General features: G+C 42.6%; 1 pseudogene; it reads right to left on the bottom strand.

The window, feature by feature from the left end:
- Nucleotides 1-1957: 1957 nt before the first annotated feature.
- LOC128594355 (keratin, type II cytoskeletal 8-like) lies at nt 1958-3437 on the bottom strand (annotated as a pseudogene).
- Nucleotides 3438-12400: the final 8963 nt, after the last annotated feature.

The following is a 12400-nucleotide window of genomic DNA, read 5'->3' as shown; positions in this document are numbered from 1 at the left end:
AAAAGATAACGTCCTGAAGGAACAAGATTTTATAAAATTAACAGTTTTTACTGCTTCATCAAGGACATTGTTAAGTGAAATTCATTTCTTCGCCGGGTGTGGTGGCCTACACCTGTAACCTGAGCACTCTGGGAGGCTGAGGCAGATAGATTGCTTGAGCTCACGAGTTTGAGACAAGCCTGAGCAAAAAGCAAGACCCTGTCTCTACTAAAAGTAGAAAAACTGAGGCAAAAGGATTGCTTAGGTCCAAGAGTGGGAGGTGGTTGTAAGCTATTACACCACAGCACTCTACCCAGGACAACAGCTTGAGACTCTGTCTCAAAAAAAAAAAAAAAAAAAAATTCTATTTCTTTCCCCTCCCCCAAAGAAAAATAAAGAGTCTGATGCAATGGCTGCTGGTATAGTTTGGTGCTGTTGCCACCGTTCCTGCTAAGGCTTCAGCAGTTTTACCACAGCTTTTGCAAAATCATTGCAAATGTTAGTACAGTGAATAAAAGGGCAAATGATGGGTTAGTAGTATCATGAAAATAATTCCGACTTCAAAGGTCTTGAACATTTGTGGGGTCTGCAGACTACACCAGGAGAATCACTGTTCAAGGAATGTCCATTTCACTTTCAAATTTATTGATATAAAGTAACTCCTAATCATCTCTCATCTTTGTAGTGTCTATAATATTTGTGGAGATATTCTCTTTTTCATTCATGATACTCATTACTTTTGTCTTCTCTTATCTAAGAGATTATCTTTTTCAAAGAACCAACTTTTGGTTATGTTGATTATCTTTGTTGTTTTTGTCTTTTTTCGTTTCTGCATTTATGTTTATTGTTTCCTTTTACCTTCTTCAAACTATTATCCAATTTCCATTATGATTTCTTCTTTGACCCGTGGGCTAGTTAGCTAATTTCCAAATATTTGGGGGCTGTCTCTTTATTATTTTCTACTTACTGCTTAACTGCTATTAGAGAAACTGACTTTGAAATTGTTTAGCCTTGATTTGTAGCTCAGTGCATTGTCAATTTTAGTCAATGCTGCAATGGGCATTTGAGGAAAAAATGTGTATCTACAATTATGAAAGCCTTCTGGATCATGTATATTCCTTAATTTAATGTTGTTACGTTGCTCAGATCTTGTATATTCTGGTTGATTTTGGGGGGTCTGCAGTTGTAAAGTTATTTCTCATTGCAGTTTAATCAACTTCTGATTTATGCATTTGAGGCTACATTATTAGAGTCATAAAAATTTAGAGAAATTTTTTTGATGGATTGACCCCTTTAATTATAAAATACTCTCTTCATCTCTAGAATACTTTGTCCTAAAATTACTTTTTCTGGTGTTAGTGTAACTGAACTAGGTTTGTATAGTGCAACTTTATCTGCATTTTACTTTCAACTTTTCTATGTCTTATACATAAATTGTTCTCTCACAAATCAACATATACTTAGGATTTGTGTGTGTGTGTGAGAGACCGAGGCTTTATTTTTTATTTTTTTTTTTTTTTGTAGAGACAGAGTCTCACTTTATGGCCCTCAGTAGAGTGCCGTGGCCTCACACAGCTCACAGCAACCTCCAACTCCTGGGCTTAAGCGATTCTCTTGCCTCAGCCTCCCGAGTAGCTGGGACCACAGGCGCCCGCCACAACGCCCGGCTATTTTTTTGTTGCAGTTTGGCCGGGGCCGGGTTTGAACCCGTCACCCTCGGTATATGGGGCCGGCGCCTTACCGACTGAGCCACAGGTGCCGCCCAGAGACCGAGGCTTTATTTTGGAAAAAGCAATCAAACTGGTTTTTAGTTGGGGGCATACGTAAGAGGGGCTAACCCAGGGGGTAAACTCCCCACAAGTATGGGCCTGAGCCTCAGGTGGTCTCCTGTTCCATGTGCTCCCTGGCACAGCCGCCTCCCCCACAGCCTCTGTGGCAGCCTTGTGAGAGGGCAGACCGGAGGGGCTGCAGTGGCAGCTCACTTGGGCAGGACATCAGAGGACTCAAACACCAGCTTTCTGTCTGGGGTCTCAATCTTCTTCACAACCACAGCCCTGGACTGGCGCCACTGAAGGAGCTGAAGCCCCCACCAGAGCCAAAGCCAGTCTGGAAGGAGCTCAGGCCATAGCTGAGGCCAGGGCTTGTGAGGCCCCCGTAGGCTGAGCTCAGACTACCCGAGTAGTCCCTGGTGGTCTTCGTGTGGATACTCATGTTCTGCATCCCCGACTCCAGCCGGTTCTCCTCGCCCTCCAGTGATCTCCACACCCAGGGCCAGCTTGACGGTCATCAGATCCTGGTATTCACGCAGCTGCTGAGCCATGGCCTGCTTGGCCTGATGCAGGGCGGCCTCCAGCTGGGCCAGCTTGGCGTTGGCATCCTTAGCAGCCAGCTCCCACGCTGCTCGGCACCCGCGATGGAGGCCTGCAGGGAAGCCCTCTGGACTTTGAGAGCTTCGATCTCATTCTGGAGCCGGCTGTTCCAATTCATGTCGGAGATCTCCGTCTTCATGCGCAGCAGGTCATCCCCGCGCTTCCAGCCTGCGCCTGCAGCTCCTCCTACTTGGTCTGTTTCACGCTCTCAGCCTCAGCCCAGCTGCGGTTGGCGATCTCCTCGTACTGGGCACGGACCTCAGCGATGATGCTGTCCATGTCCAGGGAGCGGCTGTTGTCCATGGACAGGACCACGGACGTGTCTGAGATCTGGGACTGCAGCCCACGGATCTCCTCTTCATACAGCTGCCTGAGGAAGTTGATTTCGTCAGTCAGCCCTTCCAGGCTGGCCTCCCGCTCCCTCTTGTTCATGGACGCTTCATCCACATCCTTCTTGATGAGGACAAATTCCTCTCCCTCTCTGTATGCTTGTTGATCTCCTCCTCATACTTATTCTTGAGGTCCTCCACCGGCCCCTGCATGTTGCCAAGCTCTGCCTCCAGCTTCAGCTTCTCTGGCCCAGTGTGTCCAGCTGCTGCCGAAGGTTGTTGATGTAGCTATCACACAAGCTGTCCATGTTGCTGCGAGCTGTCTTCTGCTGCTGCAGGAGGCTCCACTTGGTCTCCAGCATCTTCTGCTGCTGCTCCAAGAAGCGCACCTTGTGGATGAAGTAGGCAAACTCATTGTTGAGGGTCTTAATCTCCTCCTTCTCCTAGGTGCACACGGCCTGAATGTTGGGGACCACCTCCAGGTTGAGCGGGCTCAGCAGGCTCTGGTTCACTGTGACGGCTGTGATGTCCCCCATAGCTCCAGGCCCCGCGTAGCCTCCACTCAGACCCAGACTGGTGCCCAGGCCACTCAGGAAGCTGCCGCCGCCCACACAAGAGAAACTTGAGGAGCTGATGCGGGCACCGGGCCCACTGCTGTAGGTGCGGCTGCTGCAGGCCCCTGGGCAGAGGTGGACACCTTGTAGGACGTCTGGGTAACCCTAATGGCCATAGTGAAGCCTGGAGTGGAGGCAGGTGGGCCAAACCAGAGATTCCAGAAGGAGCGAAAATCTGCTTCCCGGTCTATAGTTAGGATTTTTAATTCAATTTGATAATCTTTGTTAAGTGGAGTATTTATATTTAAGATAGTTATTGATATTTTTGGCTTCCTATTTGTTTCTTCTTTGTCTATTTTTTTCTGTCTATCTTTCATCACATTTCAGACTAAATTATGTGCATTGGTATATCTTCCCTTTGCCGATGATCTTTATAAGTTTTCACTATTTTTTTAGTGATTATCAAAATTATAACGTATCTACGCAGATAGGACTTTACCACCTCCTGAGATATAGGAGAATCTTTGAATCCTTTAATAACTCCATTGCTGCCTTGTTTTTATACTGTTTTGTCATGCATTTTAAACTCTCTGTATATTTTAAACTTCAAAAATATTATCATTTAGCATAACATATTAATTTAGATTAGCCCATATTTTTATTCTTTCCATTGTTCTTTATTTCCTTTCCTGATCTTTGTGGTTCCACGTGGGATAATACTCCTGCCTGAAGGGCTGTCTTTACTGTTTCTTGGTCTGCTAGTGACAGATTTCTTGAAATTGTTTTTTCTTAGTGTGAAAATGTCTTTTTTTCATTTTCATTATTGAGGGATATTTTTGTGAGATACTGAGGTCTGAATGGACAGTTATTTTCTTTCTCAGTTCAAAAGACTCATTCCACTGTCTTCTGCCTTCCATGGTTTCTTTTCATCTTATTTAAGGACAATCTCTTTTTATTCCCTCGATTGTGTTGAAGGTTTCGTTTTTGTCTTTGATTATTAATAACTTTCTGTATTGTACCTGTGCGTAGTTTTCTTTGTATTTATCTTGCCAAAGTTTTTTGTTGTCTCTTGAATCTTGGCCATTATTTCTTCAGATAATCCTTCTGCCATGATACACAGACGTTAAACCTTTTTACATTGTCCCCTATCTCTTATATTCTTTTTTTTTGCTTGTACAACTAGTTTATTCTCATGGAAAATCACTCCCTATCTATATGCATAGATAAAAACAAATTCCTTGTGGATTAGATTTACATTGAAAAAATACAACAAAGTTTTAGAAGAAAATATAGTAGGATCTCTTTATGACCCCAAAGTACTTAGAGTATGACAGGATTAAGTATGATGCAAAGAGCACCAGCCGTAAATGAAACAGATTGATAAAGGACTTGATTCAAATGTAAAAGTGGTACCCAATAAAGCACACCACAGAGTTGACAGATAACCCACCACAGCGAACATACTTGACATCTAGAAAATATATGTGAAATGTAAAATATCAACAAAAATTAATCTAGAATACATAAAGAACTAAAAAATATATTTTAAAAGCCAACAAAAAACATGCAAAAGAAAAACAAGTCACAAAAAAAGGAAACTGAAATAGCCAAATAAATAAGAAATGATGCCTCAGCTAGGCACAGTGGTTCATAACTGTGATCCTAGCACTTTGCAAGGTCAAGGCAGGAGAAGTACTAGGAGTTCAAAACCAGCCTAAGCAAGAGTGAAATCCCATCTTTACAAAAAAAAAATGAGCCAGGGATGGTAGCAATCATTTATAATTCCAGCTATCTAGGAGGCTGAGGCAAGAGGATCACCTGGAGTTTGAGGTTGCAGTGAGCTATGATCATACCACTGTACTCTAGCCCAGGTAACAGAGCAAGACCCTGCCTAAAATTAAAAAAAAAAAAAAAAAGTTTTTTTTTTCTTTTTTTTAAAGAAATAATGCCTAAACTCACTAGTAATCAAGAAAATGCACTATTTCAAATTTGGCAAAATTCCAAAAATTTGATAGTACCAACTCTTGGCAATAGGGACTCTCAGTGTGACTGGGAACTAAAATTTCTTCTTCTTTTTTTTTTAATTAAATCATAGCTGTGTACATTTTTTTTTTTTTTTGTAGAGACAGAGTCTCACTTTATGGCCCTCGGTAGAGGGCCGTGGCCTCACACAGCTCACAGCAACCTCCAACTCCTGGGCTTAAGCGATTCTCTTGCCTCAGCCTCCCAAGTAGCTGGGACTACAGGCGGCCGCCACAACGCCCGGCTATTTTTTTGTTGCAGTTCGGCCGGGGCCGGGTTTGAACCCGTCACCCTCGGTATATGGGGCCAGCGCCTTACCGACTGAGCCACAGGCGCCACCCATAGCTGTGTACATTAATGTGATCATGGGGCACCATACACAGGTTTTATAGACCGTTTGACATATTTTCATCATACTGGTTAACATAGCCTTCCTGGCATTTTCTTAGTTATTGTGTTAAGACATTTACATTCTACATTTACTAATTTTCACATGTACCCTTGTAAGATGCACCGCAGGTGTAATCCCACCAATCACCCTCCCTCTACCCATCCTCCCCCCTTATCTCTTACATTCTTTTCTGAATTTCCTATCTTAGTCTCTCCATTTTTAGTCTGAATATTCTACGTATCTTCCAGTTTATATTTCTTTCTTCGTCTATATTTAATCTTCTGTCAAATTGATCTATTGTGTTCTTAATTTTGGTTTTTGTATTTTTCAGTTCCAAGATTTGCACTTGATTTTTTTTTGTGGGGAGGGGTATTAGGGGGTGTTATTGATTGCATTTGTTAGGTAAAGTCCCTCTTACTACTGTGCGTTGCCCCCAAAAGGTGTGTCACACACCAAGACCCCACCCCCCTCCCTCCTTCCCTCACTTGATTTTTAAATGTATTTTCAATTACCTGCCGATGTTCTCATTTGTTATTTAATTTATTAAACATGCTGACTACAGTTATTTTAAAATTCATATATGATCATTTCAGTGTCTGTGTCTCCTGTACCCCTGCTTCCATTACCTGGGATTTTATTTTACTTCTCAGTGTTGTCTTCTGTTTGGCTGCTTACTTTCAGCTGAATGCCAAATGTTATATTTGAAAACATATGGAGAATTGAGGCTCTAGATTTTACTTTTAGCAGACAGGGTAGGAAGTCAGGGAATGAGCTGTTTCCAAAATGGACCTCGGTCTTCGGAGGACTCTGTAATTCTGGTTCACCTTTATTTCTAGGGCATAGCTCTTTGGGTATCACTGGAAGTCCAGATTTCGTCTTTGGTTAGCCGTGAATTATAGCCGTGTAATGACACCTCAGCCTAGTGAGAGTCCAGAAACACTGCTCAGCTTCCCTTCCAGCTCTTGCTTTCAGATGGGCCGGTGTGGCTCCAGATGCCAGTCATACCTCTGTAGGCCTCTCTTCTCCCTGGCCTAAAGTCTTGTTTACTATGGTAGTACTCCAGTGCCTTTGGGTATATTTTTATATTTTGTGCAGCTTTCCTTGCTGTTTTTTGATTTAAAAGATTGTTCTGAAACAAACTCATTTGCTATTATTTGGTGGGAAGGCTTCTCCCATGTCAGTTGTCAATACTTTTCTTACTATCAACTGGCATCCTCACCTCTTATCTCACAAAATCTCCTTACTCCAGCTTTGGCCTTCACTTACACTTTGCCTGTGATGTTTTTTCATGTCAGGTTCAGCTTGTCTACAATTGTACCCAGTCGGGATGGAGAGAATTGGAGGTAGTGAGTGGAATGCACACGGTTTCGTGGTTCAACCCAAGTCCACTTAGATAGCAGGAACTGAAGGGAAACGTGATCAATGCCCTCAGAACTGGGTGTTGGTCTGACAGCTATTCTCAAGTTTGTGTCCCATCCAGTCCAAAACGAATCCTAGAGGTAGGCCAGACACCTCAGATAAAAGTAAGTGTTGTCTCTAGACTAGTGAAAGATTTCCCTTAACACTATATTCCTGTAGGCTCTGATGAGAGTACAGAGCCACACCCACTGAGATTTAGAAATTGTTGTTTCCTGTTTGCAACACAATGGGTTTTCCCATGTTCTCTTTTCTAGGCTGTGACTTTCCTGGCCTATGGTTCTTATTGACTCTCCTCCGTATCAGGCATGACACACTGGGTGAATTAGCTGCAGCAATAGCAGAGACAGGAGGAAGCCCATACAAAGTGTTTTCCAGCCCTGAGCTTACCTTATGATCCATCTAAATGAAAAAAAGTATCCAATGATAACGTAAGGACTGAAATATGCTTCAAGTAAAAAGTAAGTGAACTTTGTTATTTTCATGAGCTGTGTGGGATAGGTGTTAAATGGTTAAAGGTTAAATGGTTTGACTACTGAAAACACCCAGCCCACAGACTCATGATTCATTTTGTGTGACCTAGGCTTACTTTTCTTTGAGGATATGGAGTCAGAGGACAGGAGGTAAAAAATAGCTTCACTTAGATCCTATCTTTTATTTTCTGGAAAGCAGAAAGTCATTCAATTCTGCAAATTCCAACATGTCCCTCATTAACATCTGTTGCTCCATCTGAATTAGGTCATCCTCTTCAAATTCAGGTCAGAAAGGAAACTCACAGGTGATCTGGGCCATGGGTGAGAGGCAAAAAGATAATGACTAGTGAAACAGGAGAATCTTGTACATGTCCAATAATAAGATGGTTTGGCATAATCACCAAGGCAAGCTCTGGCTCACTCACCTATAGTCACATGGAAAACCTCATGGAAACTGGACACTGGGCCTTAAAATAATGCAAGATCCTTAGCTCCTCCATGTTCTGTGTAACGTGGAAAATAAAGTCAAATTCAGGATGCATTTTCTCATAACAAAATTTTCATTAACTCCCTCTACTGAAGTTGTACAAGGTGTAAAAGAGAAAGTTGACATAGAACTAGAATCAATGTGAAGCAGTGAAGGCAGTTTGACTATTCAGATGTGGTTGGCTTTAGGGTTTGTTAGGAGTTAGCACTTAAACTTGATTTTTTCAGAACTTAAGCTTTTAGAAACTTAATGTTTTTGAGAAGCTGAACAGCCTCAGGACCAACTAATGCTAATGAAATTAGTAGAAGATCAATATATTAATCCGAATGACAGTTTATTAATTTATAGTTCTAGAGATTTAGGACACTCCCAGTTTCCTAACCAAAGATAACTGCTAGGCCACATTGGCAGCAGAAGTTAGTTTATGAACATAAAATCGGAGCACAGGAGGCGTATTCTTCCCCCTGGCTTGGGAAAACCATGCTTTACAATTTTTCTACTTTTCTCGTGATAGAATGTATCTGTGAGTTTTAGTTTGTTTTTGTTTTTGTTTTTACTGTATTAAGCACTGTCAGATTGGACTCCCTTTTGCTAGTCAGCAGGCAGACCACGTTTTTCCCACTATCAAGTTCTTGCTTCTGGTGTGTTCACACAACTGTGTCAGGCTCCTACTTTCTTTCACGTTCAGCTCCCACATCTGCCCAGCTGCTTTTCATCAATGCTCCTTGTTAGATCTTGACCATAGGTGTGAATCTTACAAGTTTTAAGCCTTCAAAAGGCCCTTTATCCTACTGTTCAAAAGACATCACTTTACTAGAGCTGCTACTTTTGTACATTTCCAATTTAAGAAGAATTTAATCACATTTCCCAAATACACCGTCCATTTGTTGGGGGGGGGACCTGTATCACAAGAATTTCTTCTCATAACTTCGAAACTGAGAACAAACAAATACTTAGACATTAAAAGTAAAATCTGTTTTTTAAAGGAACTTTTAACATTTGCAGTCTGTTTAGCTTGAAAGGGATTGATTGTAAAGTGATCTTGGAAACATTCCGTATTTAAGGACAGAAGAAAATAAATTCCACTGATAGTTTGGTTAGACATGATTGATCTAATAGTGAAAAGAAACCACAAGAGGCTGAAAGGGTGTTTGTAAGGATCCATCCAGCAAATATCTCAGAGGTTTAGGTGCTGATACTTCTGTGGCAAAGGGCTGCCATGTGGTAACTCTTGCCAGATTAACAATTCCGTAAAAATATATTTCCTTTGTAAATTTCAACGAAATGGCTCCATATAAAGCCTTGATGATTTTGCTTGAAAAGTGTTGATTGCATTAAGCATGTGAGTCCCTATTGTGTGCTAGATAAATTCACAGCAAACCTGTCAGATGTTTTTAGCATTGTCTTATATATGAGGAAACTGAGGTTTAAAAGACAAATTTCTGGACAAGGTAAAATCATGACTTTCAGATATAAATATGAACATGAGCCAGGCACTATGCTTCACACCTCTAGTCTGAGCTACTGGGGAGGCTGAGGCAGGAGGATCACTTGAGGCCAGGAGTTCAAGGCTGCAGTGAGCTGTGACTGTGCCTGTGAACAGATGCTACACTCCAGCCTAGGCAACATATGGAGACCTCGTGTCTTTGGAAAAAACAAAAAAGGTAAATGAGCACCTTCAAGGCATGATTTGATTATCAATCCCCTGGAGAACTAACCACGTTATAACTGATTAAAATCTAAAGTAAAATAGCACAAATTTATAAGGAGTAAAGGAATGTTGAAATGAATTGCAACTGGAGGCAAAATCTTGTTTTTTCAGAGGAATCATCAACTGAACATCTAGCCAGAATTTACATATTTCATCAGTGACTCACAACTTATGAAGCAGCCCTCCTGGAAGCAGAATGTGGCAGAGTGTGCGATGGACCCATGGTGCCTAACCCCACGGCCTGTAGTCAGTGGCCTGTTAGGGACTGGGCCACACAATAGGAGGTGAGGGTGGGGGACAGTGAGGCAGTGAGTGAAAATTCATTCGTATTTATGTATTTACTGCTGCTCCTCACCACTCACAGCACCACCTGGGCTCTGCCTCCTGTCAGATCAGCTGTGGGTTAGGGTCTCATAGGTGCTAAGCTCCCTCCAAACCTCACGTGTGGGAAATCGAGGTAGCGTGCCCCTTGTGAGACTAATGTTACTGGATGAAGAGGGTCTGGCTGCCTGTCACTGTCCAGCCAATATGCAGCGACAGGTTTAAGTTCAAACAAGTTTCATTTTCAGAAGGCCAGTGAGTGCCTCTCCATTCTGTTCTGCCTCAGTTATAATTCTAATAATTTTTATAATGAAATACAAGGAAACAAACCTAGAAAATTTTAACTTTATCTCGTGAGAAGTAATATCAAAGCAGTCTTCATTCTGACAATGCAAAATGTTTAAACAACAGAAAGGTGGTTTTCACCTTAACAAAATATCTAAGAGAATCCTCAAAGGAAACCTCGTCTCACCAAAGCAGCTTGTACCTGTATCACATGTTGTCTTTGTGTGACTACCTCCTAGAGTCGCCTGAGATCAGCACCCTCACAACCATGGAGAAAGCTTCAGGAGACAGTCACGGGGAAGGGTGTGTGGGGAGGAACGTGATCTCAGAGACCGGCTCAGTTCACTGTCCAGCTTCAGCGTAGCCTCTCAGACTCCGTCTTGCAGGCTGCTTTTCTGGCTTCACTAAAGCCCAATGATTCGAGCTAGACGTATAACGCACTTGAATCATCCTGAAACCATCCTCCCCCCACACCCAGACCCCTGTCTGTGGGAAATTGTCTTCCATTAAACAATCCCCAGCGTCAAAAAGGCTGGAGACCGCTGCTATAGATGGCGCATAGTTTTCCACTGGAGCAGAAGGTTTTTCTACCTGAGATTCGGTAATTTGCCTGAGACAATTCACCTCCTGAGTGGCATAATGGAGGCAACATTGGGGCAAATTCCTCTGGTACAAGACTTGGAATTGAAAGGGAGGTCCTGGGCGGCGCCTGTGGCTCGGTCGGTAAGGCGCTGGCCCCATATGCCGAGGGTGGTGGGTTCAAACCCGGCCCCGGCCAAACTGCAACAAAAAAATAGCTGGGTGTTGTGGCGGGCGCCTGTAGTCCCAGCTACTCGGGAGGCTGAGGCAAGAGAATCGCTTAAGCCCAGGCGTTGGAGGTTGCTGTGAGCTGTGTGAGGCCACGGCCCTCTACCGAGGGCCATAAAGTGAGACTCTGTCTCTACCAAAAAAAAAAAGAAAGAAAAAGAAAGGGAGGTTCTAAGGAGGTCACTGGAGGCGGCGAGGCACCTCGAACTGGACTGGGGTGTTGACTGTAGGGGTCAGTCTCTGTGGAAGCAGACTCTGAGCTTGGCATTTCTGCACAGAAGTTGATTGGGGAGTACTTTTTTTTTTTTTAATGTTGGGGATTCATTGAGGGTACAATAAGCCAGTTACACTGATTACAATTGTTAGGTAAAGTCCCTCTTGCAATCTTGTCTTGCCCCCATAAAGTGTGACACACACTAAGGCCCCACCCCCCTCCCTCCTTCCCTCTTTCTGCTTCCCCCCCCATAACCTTAATTGTCATTAATTGTCCTCATATCAAGATTGAGTACACAGGATTCATGCTTCTCCATTCTTGTGATACTTTACTAAGAATAATGTCTTCCACTTCCATCCAGGTTAATACGAAGGATGTAAAGTCTCCATTTTTTTTAATGGCTGAATAGTATTCCATGGTATACATATACCACAGCTTGTTAATCCATTCCTGGGTTGGTAGGCATTTAGGCTCTTTCCACATTTTGGCGATTGTAAATTGAGCTGCAATAAACAGTCTAGTACAAGTGTCCTTATGATAAAAGGATTTTTTTCCTTCTGGGTAGATGCCCAGTAACGGGATTGCAGGATCGAATGGGAGGTCTAGGTTGAGTGCTTTGAGGTTTCTCCATACTTCCTTCCAGAAAGGTTGTACTAGTTTGCAGTCCCACCAGCAGTGTAAAAGTGTTCCCTTCTCTCCACATCCACGCCAGCATCTGCAGTTTTGAGATTTTGTGATGTGGGCCATTCTCACTGGGGTTAGATGATATCTCAGGGATGTTTTGATTTGCATTTCTCTAATATATAGAGATGATGAACATTTTTTCATGTGTTTGTTAGCCATTCGTCTGTCGTCTTTAGAGAAAGTTCTATTCATGTCTCTTGCCCATTGATATAAGAGATTGTTGGCTTTTTTCATGTGGATTAATTTGAGTTCTCTATAGATCCTAGTTATCAAGCTTTTGTCTGATTGAAAATATGCAAATATCCTTTCCCATTGTGTAGGTTGTCTCTTTGCTTTGGTTATTGTCTCCTTAGCTGTA

This window comes from Nycticebus coucang, chromosome 9 (genome assembly GCF_027406575.1).
Source record: "Nycticebus coucang isolate mNycCou1 chromosome 9, mNycCou1.pri, whole genome shotgun sequence".
In the NCBI taxonomy this organism is placed as follows: Eukaryota; Metazoa; Chordata; class Mammalia; order Primates; family Lorisidae; genus Nycticebus; species Nycticebus coucang.
Note: the sequence above shows the minus strand (reverse complement) of the source record. Positions and strands in the feature narration are given on the sequence as shown.